Raw genomic sequence first — 11961 nt, forward strand, 5'->3', positions numbered from 1 at the left:
GCGAGAAGGGAGCAGGTAGGGAGCAGGGAGGGAACGAGAAGGGGAAAGGGAGGGAGAGAGAAGGGAGCAGGGAGGGAACGAGAAGGGGAAAGGGAGGGAGAGAGAAGGGAGCAGGGAGGGAGCGAGAAGGGGAAAGGAAGGAGCGGGGAGGGAGCGAGAAGGGAGCGAGAAGGGAGCAGGTAGGGAGCAGGGAGGGAACGAGAAGGGGAAAGGGAGGGAGAGAGAAGGGAGCAGGAAGGGAGCGAGAAGGGAGCAGGGAGGGAGCGAGAAGGGGAAAGGAAGGGAAAAGTAGGGAGCGGGGAGGGAGCGAGAAGGGAGCAGGTAGGGAGCAGGGAGGGAACGAGAAGGGGAAAGGGAGGGAGAGAGAAGGGAGCAGGGAGGGAGCGAGAAGGGGAAAGGAAGGGAAAAGGAGGGAGCGGGGAGGGAGCGAGAAGGGGAGCAGGTAGGGAGCAGGGAGGGAGGGACGAGAAGGGGGAAAGGGAGGGAGAGAGGGAAGGGAGCAGGGAGGGGGAGCGAGAAGGGGAAAGGAAGGGAAAAGGAGGGAGCGGGGAGGGAGCGAGAAGGGAGCAGGTAGGGAGCAGGGAGGGAACGAGAAGGGGAAAGGGAGGGAGAGAGAAGGGAGCAGGGAGGGAGCGAGAAGGGGAAAGGAAGGGAAAAGGAGGGAGCGGGGAGGGAGCGAGAAGGGAGCAGGTAGGGAGCAGGGAGGGAACGAGAAGGGGAAAGGGAGGGAGAGAGAAGGGAGCAGGGAGGGAACGAGAAGGGGAAAGGGAGGGAGAGAGAAGGGAGCAGGGAGGGAGCGAGAAGGGGAAAGGAAGGAGCGGGGAGGGAGGGAGCGGGAGGGAAGGGGGGAAAGGGAGGGAGAGAGAAGGGAGCAGGAAGAAGGGAGCAGGTAGGGAAAAGTAGGGAGCAGGGAGGGAACGAGAAGGGGGTAAAGGGAGGGAGAGAGGGGAGCAGGAAGGGAGCGAGAAGGGAGCAGGGAGGGAGCGAGAAGGGGAAAGGAAGGGAAAAGGAGGGGGAGGGAGCGGGGAGGGAGAGCGAGAAGGGGGGAAAGGGAGGGAGAGAGAAGGGAGCAGGTAGGGAGCAGGGAGGGAGGGAACGAGAAGGGGAAAGGGAGGGAGAGAGAAGGGAGCAGGGAGGGAGGGAGGGAAAGGAAGGGAAAAGGAGGGAGCGGGGAGGGAGCGAGAAGGGGAAAGGAAGGGAAAAGGAGGGAGCGGGGGGAGGGGGGAAAGCGAGAAGGGGAGCAGGTAGGGAGCAGGGAGGGAACGAGAAGGGGAAAGGGAGGGAGAGAGAAGGGAGCAGGGAGGGAACGAGAAGAAGGGGAAAGGGGAGGGAGAGAGAAGGGAGCAGGGAGGGAGCGAGAAGGGGAAAGGAAGGAAAAGGAGGGAGCGGGGAGGGAGCGAGAAGGGAGCAGGTAGGGAGCAGGGAGGGAACGAGAAGGGGAAAGGGAGGGAGAGAGAAGGGAGCAGGAAGGGAGCAGGGAGGGAACGAGAAGGGGAAAGGAAGGGAAAAGGAGGGAGCGGGGAGAGGGGGAAAGGAAGGGAAAAGGAGGGAGCGGGGAGGGAGCGAGAAGGGAGCAGGGAGGGAGCAAGAAGGGGGAAGGGTCTCCACACACATGACAGCTACTTCTATAAAGCACCTTGTGTTTAATAAAGTTCCTCTGTGATCGGAGTGTGTACGTGTGTACTTCAGAGGAGGCTGGTGGGAGGAGTTATAAGAGGATGGGATCATTGTAACGGCTGGAATGGAATCAATGGAACAGAGTCAAGTACGTTGTTTCCATGTGTTTGATGTGTTTTATACCATTCCGTTGATTCCTTTAACAAACAACATATGCTGAGCACTTGTTGGCTGCTTTTCCTTCACTCTGCGGTCCAACTCATTCCAAACCATCTTAATTGGGTTGAGGTTGGATGATGCAGCACTCCATCACTCTCTGTCTTGGTCAAATAGCCATTACCCAGCCTGGAGGAGTGTTGGATTCATTGTCCTGTTGAAAAACAAATGATAGTCCCATTAAGCCCAAACCAGATGGGATGGCGTATCGCTGCAGAATGCTGTGGTAGCCATGTTGGTTAAGTGTGCCTTGAATTCTAAATAAATCGTCACCAGCAAAGCACCGCCACACCATAACACCTCCTCCTCCATGCTTTACGATGGGAAATACACATGCAGAGATCATCCGTTCACCCACACCATGTCTCACATAGACATGGCGGTTGGAACCAAAAATCTCACATTTGGACTCATCAGACCAAAGGACAAATTTCCACTGATCTAATGTCCTTTGCTTGTGTTTCTTGGACCAAGCCAGTCTTCTTATTATTGGTGTCCTTTAGTAGTGGTTTCTTTGCAGGAATTTGACCATGAAGGCCTGATTCACACAGTCTACTCTGAACAGTTGATGTTGAGATGTGTCTGTTACTTGAACTCTGTGAAGCATTTATTTGAGCTGCAATTTCTGAGGCTGGTAACTCTAATGAACTTATCCTCTGCAGCAGAGGTAACTTTCTGTCTTCCTTTCCTGTGGTAGTCTTCATGAGAGCCAGTTTCATCATAGCACTTGATGTTTTTTGCAACTGCATTTGAAGAAACTTTCAAAGTTCATGAAATTTCCATATTGACTGACCTTCATGTCTTAAGGTAATGATGGACTGTCATTTCTCTTTGCTTATTTGAGCTGTTCTTGCCATAATATGGACTTGGTCTTTTACCAAATAGGGCTATCCTCTATTCCCAACCCTACCTTATTGCAACACAACTGATTGGCTCAAATGCATTAAGAAGGAAAGAAATTCCACAAATTAACTTTTAATAAGGCACACCTGTTAATTTAAATGCATTCCTGGTGACTACCTCATGAAACTGGTTGAGAGAATGCCAAGAGTGTGCAAAGCTGTCATCAAGGCAAAGGGTGGCTACTTTGAAGAATCTCAATCTTTGTTTAACACTTTTTTGGATACAACATGATTTCAAATGTGTTATTTCATAGTTTTGATGTCTTTACTATTATTCAACAATGTAGAAAATAGTAAAATTAAGAAAAACCCTTGAATGAGTAGGTGTGTCCAAACTTTTGACTGGTACTGTATATGTAGGGATAAAATGTATTGGCATGGCAATGGCATAGATAATTAACAGTAACAGCAGCGTATTTGATGAGTCAAAAGAGATTAGTGCAAAAAGGGTCAATGCAGATATTCCGGGTAGCTATTGGTTGGTTCCAGACTTGGTGCATCGGCGGTAGCAGAGAGAACAGTCTATAACTTGGGTGGCTGGAGTCTTTGACAATTTTTAGGGCCTTCCTCTGACACCAACTGATATAGTTGTCCTGGTTTGCAGGGTGTTCGGCCCCAGTGATGTATTGGGCCATATGCATTACCCTCTGTAGCGCCTTGCGGCTAGATGCCAAACAGTTGCCATGCTAAGCTGTGATGCAGCCAAGATGCGTAAGGCGCTGCAGAGGGTAATGCGTATGGTCCAATACATAGCCAATGGTGAAGCTATGTAACTTTTTGAGGATCTGATGGCCCATGCCTAATCTTTTCAGCCTCCTGAGGCGCAAGAGGCATTGTCATGCCCTCTTCACAACTGTGTTGATATGTGTGGACCTTGATAATTCCTTAGTGATGTGGATACCAAGGAACTTGAAGCTCTCGACCTGTTCCACAACAGCCCCGTCGATGTGGATGGGGGCATTCCCCGCCCTCCCTTTCCTGTAGTCCATGTTCAGCTCCTTTGTCTTGCTGGTGTTGAAGGAGAGGTTGTCTCTGACCTCCCTGTAGGCTGTCTCATCGTCGTCGTTGATCAGGCCTACCACCATTGTCATCTGCAAAATGAATGATGGCGTTGGAGTTGTGCGTGGCCACGCCTTCGTGGGTGAAGAGGGGACTAAGCACGTACCCCTGAGGGGCCCCTGTGTTGAGGGTCACCATGGCAGATGTGTTGTTGCTTACCCTCACCACCTGGGGGCAGCCCGTCAGGAAGTCCAGGATCCAGTTGCAGAGGGAGGTGTTTAATCCCAGGGTCCTTAGCTTAGTGATGAGCTTGGAGGGCACAATGGGGTTGAACTATGAGCTGTAGTCAGTGAACAGCATTCTCACATAGGTGTTCCTTATGTCCATGTGGGTAAGGGCAATAGAGATTGTGTCATCTGTGGATCTGTAGGGGTGGTATGCAAATTGTAATGGGTCCAGGGTGTCTGAGATGATGGTGTTGATTTGAACTTTGAACAGTCTTGCAAAGAATTTCATGGCTACAGATGTGAGTGCAATGGGGCGATAGTCATTTAGACAGGTTACCTTGGCGTTCTTGAGCACAGGGACTATGGAGGTCTGCTGAAACATGTACTGTAGGTATTACAGACTGGGTCAGGTAGAGGTTGAAGATGTCAGTGAAGACACATCCAAGCTGGTCAGTGCATGCTCTAACCATGCGTCCTGGTAATCCGTCTGGCGCTGCAGCCTTGTGAATGTTAAACTGTTTTAAGGTCTTACTCACATTGGCTACGGAGAGCGTAATCACACAGTTGTCTGAAACAGCTGTTGCTCTCATGCATAGTTCAGTGTTGCTAGCCTTGAAGCACGCATAGAAAGTATTTAGCTAATCTGGTAGGCTTGCATCACTGGACAGCTCGTGCCTGGGTTTCCGTTTGTAATCCATGATAGTCTGCAAGCCCTGCCACTTGCATTAAAGTCACCGGCCACTAGGAGCACCGCCTCTGGGTGAGCATCGTCTTTTTGCTTATGGCCTTATACAGCTCGCCGAGTGAGTCTTAGTGCCAGCATCAGTTTGTGGTGGTAAATAAACAACTATGGAAAAATATAGATGAAAACTCTCTTGGTAAATAGTGTGGTCTACAGCTTATCATGAGGTATTCTAACTCAGGTGAGCAGAACCTCGAGACGTCCTTAATATTAGGCAGGGGTGTCAAACTCATTCCATGGAGGGCCTAGTGTCTGCAGGTTTTTGTTTTTTCCTTTCAATTAAGCTCTAGACAACCAGGTGAGGGGAGTTCCTTACTAATTAGTGACTTTAATTCATTAATCAAGTACAAGGGTGGAGCGCAAACCCGCAGCCACTTGGCTTTCCATGGAATGAGTTTGATATATGTGATATTAGAGATCAGTTGTTGTTAACAAAGAGACACACCCCCTACTCTGAGCTTCCCCGGCGCAGCCATTCTGTCCTGCCGATGTATAGAAAACCAGTTAGATTTATATTTACAATATCCTCGTTCAGCCACGACTCTGCGAAACATAGGATATTACAGTTCTTCAGATCACGTTGATAGGATAGTCTCGAACGGAGCTCATTCAGTTTATTCTCCAGTGATTGCATGTTTGCCAATAGAACGGAGGGTAGAGGTGATTGATCCACTCTCTGACTTAGTCTTGTCGGGGTTCCCGCACGCCGGCCTCTATAGCACCATCTCCTCCTTCTCGTTCCGAGTGTCGGGGATTCGGGTCTGTTCCGCAATAATCAATATGCCTTTCTCCTCTGACTCATTGAAGTAGAAGTCCTCATCCAAATGGAGGTTAGTGATAGCTGTGCTGATGTCCAGAATCTATTTTCGTTCATGAGAAACTATCAGCACAAAAAAATGCACAAAACAGAACAATTGGTCAGGAGCCCGTAAAACGGCCACCATTCCACATTTGTCAATCTACAAATGGCTTGTTGCTTATTGAAAGTAAAGCATGAGTAACAGGCGGCACTGTGCTTGCTTAACATTTATCTTCCTTCCTTACACGTGTGCAATGGGAGTGATCCTGGATCCTCTGCTTCGCAAACACACGTGACCGCCCCCTTGAAAATGCCGTTGCCAACTACGATACCAAAAAGCTAGCAATTTGATAGCGCAAGTGGAGATATTTCAAGCTGGGGAGTGAGGTTACATATCCAACTCCGTTACACATGCACAGGATAATACATTGGCTTCTTTAATAGGATACTTTTCAACATCTGGGGAAGCCTAGAAGGTTTAGAGGGTAGAAGAGGCCTAGAAGAGGCTGAAAGAGCAGAGAACTTCCCTAGAAGCGATGATGGCTGTACTATACGAACCAGAATATGATACAGGATGTAAATGCTGGGCTACAGTGACATCTTCTTTGGAATCCACACATGGTGTGACCTCTGAGCAGCCAGTGTCAAACATGTACACCTATGTAGAATTTTTTTTTACCAGTTTGCAGACCCTTAAAATAGATCCAGCCCTTGAAAGGGGACACCATAAACATATGTGACTTTGTTGCAAAGTGGAATAGAATGAAGTAGAGACTCTAAAGACTAGACAGAGAAGTGGGGTTTGTGTTGTTGGTTTATACTTCTCTCACTGTCTGACTTTCAGATGCCTTCTAAGATATCGGGTAGCATTGTAGTACCATGTACACAAGATCGTATAGATATTTGTAAAGCACTTCAATGTGTTTAACATTCAATTTCACATAGAGGTGTCAGAGCCTCCTCACAGTACAACCGGCTTCCCATGGCCATCACTATTTCAATACTTTAACACATTACAGAATCAAAATAACCTTGTAAGATTGTGTGTGGATTGGTGTTGCTATTCAAAATGGCAGTGGTATGCATCTCAGGGCCCTATATTACATTTTCTATGTATGAATTGTCTGTGCTGTCGGCACCACAGCTTACCTGCCATGGTCAAAATAATAAACAAGCTAGGGGCCTGCTATCAGGCTGCCTATGGAATATACTGTATACTGTAGCTGCAACATGGACGTCTGTAACTGGAGGAGAGAAGGATCAACCCACCCAATCACAAACCAAACTCTACCCCCGAGACCAATGGTATTTAAACCCAACAAATAGCCTTCAATTGATTACATTTTCATCCCTTATCAAAATGAAAAGAAACCAATAAATACATTTACACAATAAAATTGTATTTTTCAAATAATCTCTCAAAAATGTTTATATATTGTCACAAACACATGCTCTTAACATTTTGTTCCCGCCCTCCAAAAAATGAATTCTTACAAAAATTACCAACCCCACTGCAGTTCCCCTCCACTAGGGATTGAATTTGAATACCACTGCCCTAGATTTTTTAAAATGTTTTCATTGAACTAGGCAAGTCAGTTAAGAACAAATTCTTATTTTACAATGACAGCCTACCAGGGAACAGTGGATTAACTGCCTTGTGCAGGGACAGAACAGATTTGTCCCTTGTCAGCTCAGGGATTTGATCCAGCAACATTTCGGTTACCGGCCCAACACTCTAACCACTAAGCTACCTGCCACACCTACCTGCCACGACCTTAGATACTTCTTGATAGCCTAGATCTGAAAGGATCAAATAGGTATGGCAACAATGTATGGCAACAATGTATGGCAACAATGTATGGCAACAATGTATGGCAACATCATAATGTGTCAAAGGGTAGGTGCTAGCTAGACTATAGGTTTATATGTGATTGGTCCCAGGATGATTGACAAAGTACACATTGTCAAATCAAATTTATATAGCCCTTCGTACATCAGCTGATATCTCAAAGTGCTGTACAGAAACCCAGCCTAAAACCGCAAACAGCAAGCAATGCAGGTGTTGAAGCACATTGGCTAAGAAAAACTCCCTAGACAGGCCAAAACCTAGGAAGAAACCTAGAGAGGAACCAGGCTATGAGGGATGGCCAGTCCTCTTCTGGCTGTGCCGGGTGGAGATTATAACAGAACATGGCCAAGATGTTCAAATGTTCATAAATGACCAGCATGGTCAAATAATAATAGTAGTTGTCGAGGGTGCAGCAAGTCAGCACCTCAGGAGTAAATGTCAGTTGGCTTTTCATAGCCGATCATTAAAAGTATCTCTACCACTCCTGCTGTTTCTAGAGAGTTGAAAACAGCAGGTCTGGGACAGGTAGCACATCCGGTGAACAGGTCAGGATTCCATAGCCACAGGCAGAACAGTTTAAACTGGAGCAGCAGCACGGCCAGGTGGACTGGGGACAGCAAGGAATCATCATGCCAGGTAGTCCTGAGGCATGGTCCTAGGGCTCAGGTCCTCCAAGAGAGAGAGAATTAGAGAGAGCATACTTAAATTCACACAGGATACCGGATAAGACAGGAGAAGTACTCCAGATATAACAAACTGACCCTAGCCCCCGACACAAAACTACTGCAGCATAAATACTGGAGGCTGAGACAGGAGGGGTCAGGAGACACTGTGGCCCCATCCGATGATACCCTCGGACAGGGCCAAACAGGAAGGATATAACCCCACCCACTTTGTCAAAGCACAGCCCCCACATCACTAGAGAGATATCTTCAACCACCAACTTACCATTCAGAGACAAGGCAGAGTATAGCCCACAAAGATCTCCGCCACGGCACAACCCAAGGGGGTGCGCCAACCCAGACAGGAAGATCACATCAGTGACTCAACCCACTCAAGTGACGCACCTCTCCTAGGGACGGCATGAAAGAGCACCAGTAAGCCAGTGACTCAGCCCCTGTAATAGGGTTAGAGGCAGAGAATCCCAGTGGAAAGAGGGGAACCGGCCAGGCAGAGACAGCAAGGGCGGTTCGTTGCTCCAGAGCCTTTCCGTTCACCTTCCCACTCCTGGGCCAGACTACACTCAATCATATGACCCACTGAAGAGATGAGTCTTCAGTAAAGACTTAAAGGTTGAGTCTGAGTTTGCATCTCTCACATGGGTAGGCAGACTATTCCATAAAAATTGAGTTCTATAGGAGAAAGCCCTGCTTCCAGCTGTTTGCTTAGAAATTCTAGGGACAATTAGGAGACCTGCATCTTGTGACCGTAGCGTACGTGTAGGTATGTACGGCAGGACCAAATCAGAGAGATAGGTAGGAGCAAGCCCGTGTAATGCTGTGTAGGTCAGCAGTAAAACCTTGAAATCAGCCCTTGCCTTGACAGGAAGCCAGTGTAGGGAGGCTAGCACTAGACTAATATGATCATTTTTTGGGGTTCTAGTCAGGATTCTAGCAGCCGTATTTAGCACTAACTGAAGTTTATTTAGTGCTTTATCCGGGTAGCAGGAAAGTAGGGCATTGCAGTAGTCTAACCTAGAAGTAACAAAAGCATGGATTCATTTCTCTGCATCATTTTTGGACAGAAAGTTTCTGATTTTGTCATGTATTATAAAATACTATGTTATTCCTACACAGGGTCAAGCACATAAACATGAAACAAAATACATCTTTGTAAACAGGTCCATTAAAATAGTGTCTCTCAGTTTGGGTGATGAAATCACATCCATTGAAACCAGAGCCAGTTCAGTCACTTGTGCTGGAGGGGCTATGTTTAGTGCCACAGTGTAAAGTTCTCCATCCACCGGTGCCAGATTGGCTGATTAAATTGCATCGACTCAGCAGTCAGTCTGTCATCTATTTACCGATACCTCCTCTCCTCCCCTTGACCTGTGACTTTAGCACAGTGGATATCTACTGACCAGAATGACATAGCCTAGATGGGGTAATGACTGAGTGGGTTGTCTATGTACATCAGCAGTTTCCCAAAGTAGGGGTCATGACCCTTTTTATTTTTTACTAGGCAAGTCAAGAACAAATTCTTATTTTGAATGACAGCCTAGGAACAGTGGGTTAACTGCCTTGTTCAGGGGCAGAAAGACAGATTTTTACCTTTTCAGCTCAGGGATGCAATCTTGCAAACTTTTGTTTACTAGTCCAATGCTCGAACCACTAGGTTGCCTGATATGAAAATGGGGTCGCTGGAGAATTTCTCAAATCTTGAGAGAAAAAAAACCATACCGGACCTATACAAAATAATATATATTATATGGTGTTGTGTCCCAAACTAGGGAACAACATTGTAATGGCTTTTCTCCTCCTCTTCTGAGGAGGATTAACAAAGATCGGACCAATACACAGTGGTAAGTGTCCATGATACTTTCATAATAACTGAACACGACTCAATACAAAAATAACAAAGTGAATGGAAACAAAAACAGTCCTGAATGGTGACACAAACAACAAAACAGGAAACAATCACCCACCAAACACAGGTGGTAAAAGGCTGCCTAAGTATGATTATCAATCAGAGACAACTAACGACACCTGCCTCTGATTGAGAACCATACCAGGCCAAACACAAAACACAACATAGAAAAACGAACATAGACAACCCACCCAACTCACACCCTGACCATACTAAAACAAAGACATAACAAAATAACTAAGGTCAGAACATGACAACCATGTGGAGTCGCCAGATATGAAAATGGGTTTGCGGTAAAATTTCCAAAATCCTGGATTTAAAAATATATATAAACAGAAACTCACTTCAATACCTTTGTCAGATAACACTTTTTTAAAACAAAGAATGTATGATATTTCTAACAATCAAGAGGAAACTGACTGAACGACTCAAACTCCACAGCTTATGATCTCCAAATGGACGTTGTGAGGGCTGAGATGCCCGTGCTTTGACTTTTGTTCGCTATACATGTCGGGGGATGCTTGCTATTCACGAGGACATATTGTTCTGTCTCACGATTCCTCAGCATGAAACGGCATATGGGATGTTTAGTGTGCTGAATGACTTTATTGACGGAAAACAGATTTCATATGGGATCAAATGGTGTGGTGGGCTTTTGCACAGATGGCTCCATCTATCACTGGACTCAAAGGGAATTCCCTGCCGTCTACCTCTGAGCATTAAATGCCACGTCAAAACAACTGGGAACTGTGAAATGGGAAATATCTGACTTCCAACTTCAAGACAACTGGGAAGTCGGAACTGGGAAGTCGGAAAAAAAAAAGTAGGAATTACAACTTGTGAAGTCGGGCCTCTTTCTGGAACTCAGACTTCCCTACCTAATGATCACCGATGTCATGATTTGACCTCATATTTTTCAGAGTTCCCAGTTGAAAGCACCATAAAACTCATGGTAGGCTACCCTAACCACACCCCCCCATCGCAACATGCATCAAGCACTCCTATCTCATTAGTGGTGATGATAAGATACATTGTGTTAGACTCATTCGCAATTGACTGCCCCACATCGAAAGTATGTGAGGGTGAGTTGAGAAGACAATCAGAAATACTGCTGGAACGTTTTTCAATTGATTGCCATAGCCCCAAATAAAAAGTTAACATTGGCTGTTAATTACATACTTTTTTCACATGGGTGGGGATGAGAGAATTTTCAGATATCAAGATGGGGTTCTGGGCAAAAAAAAAAGATTCAGAACCCCTGATGTATGTATTTTACATCGTTACATTGCTTACTTACTTTACATGTTGCCATGAAGACATTGCATAAGATCCACTACCAGCGCCCACCCCCAAACACACACTAACCTCCACACACTGACTGATACACACTCGTACAACTGTCCTATGATTCTCCCCTCTCAGGCATGGCCAGTATGTACAGCGACAGCTGTCCAGTGGGCATCAGTTGATGTCACATTTGCTTCTACCATTTGCCAAACCCCCTGGACACAGACACATATATCACATTCCCTGCGATTAACACAGGCTTTCCACAAACCCCTATCTTCTGGAGCTTTAAGCCCCACTGCATACAATGAGCTATGGGAAAAAACACACACACAATTAAACATTAAACAGACCATCCACTCTGCAGGATTACATGGACGCTGGCTCGCGTTATTATATAGAGGAATGAGGGGATTTCATGGCGTAAACCAGGCCTACGACAGTTCAAACCACCGACATTTGGGAGATCATTTGATTAGCATCATAGGAATCGGTAAGATAAATAATTACATGCGGGGCCAGTAATGATATATTATTTTTAACATTGACATCACACTACAAAGAGTGCATTCGCTTTATTACATTGCCAGAGATATAAATCTAGAACAATATTGGTAGGACAGTTTTGTACTGTTATTAACCTCAAATGTTATATTATATTAATTACTTCTTTTAGTATGTATACATATTTTGGGGGCTCAGAGGGAACAGAATAGCATTTGCAGACCTAAATAAGA

The sequence above is a fragment of the Oncorhynchus gorbuscha genome, linkage group LG13, assembly GCF_021184085.1.
Source record: "Oncorhynchus gorbuscha isolate QuinsamMale2020 ecotype Even-year linkage group LG13, OgorEven_v1.0, whole genome shotgun sequence".
NCBI lineage: Eukaryota > Metazoa > Chordata > Actinopteri > Salmoniformes > Salmonidae > Oncorhynchus > Oncorhynchus gorbuscha.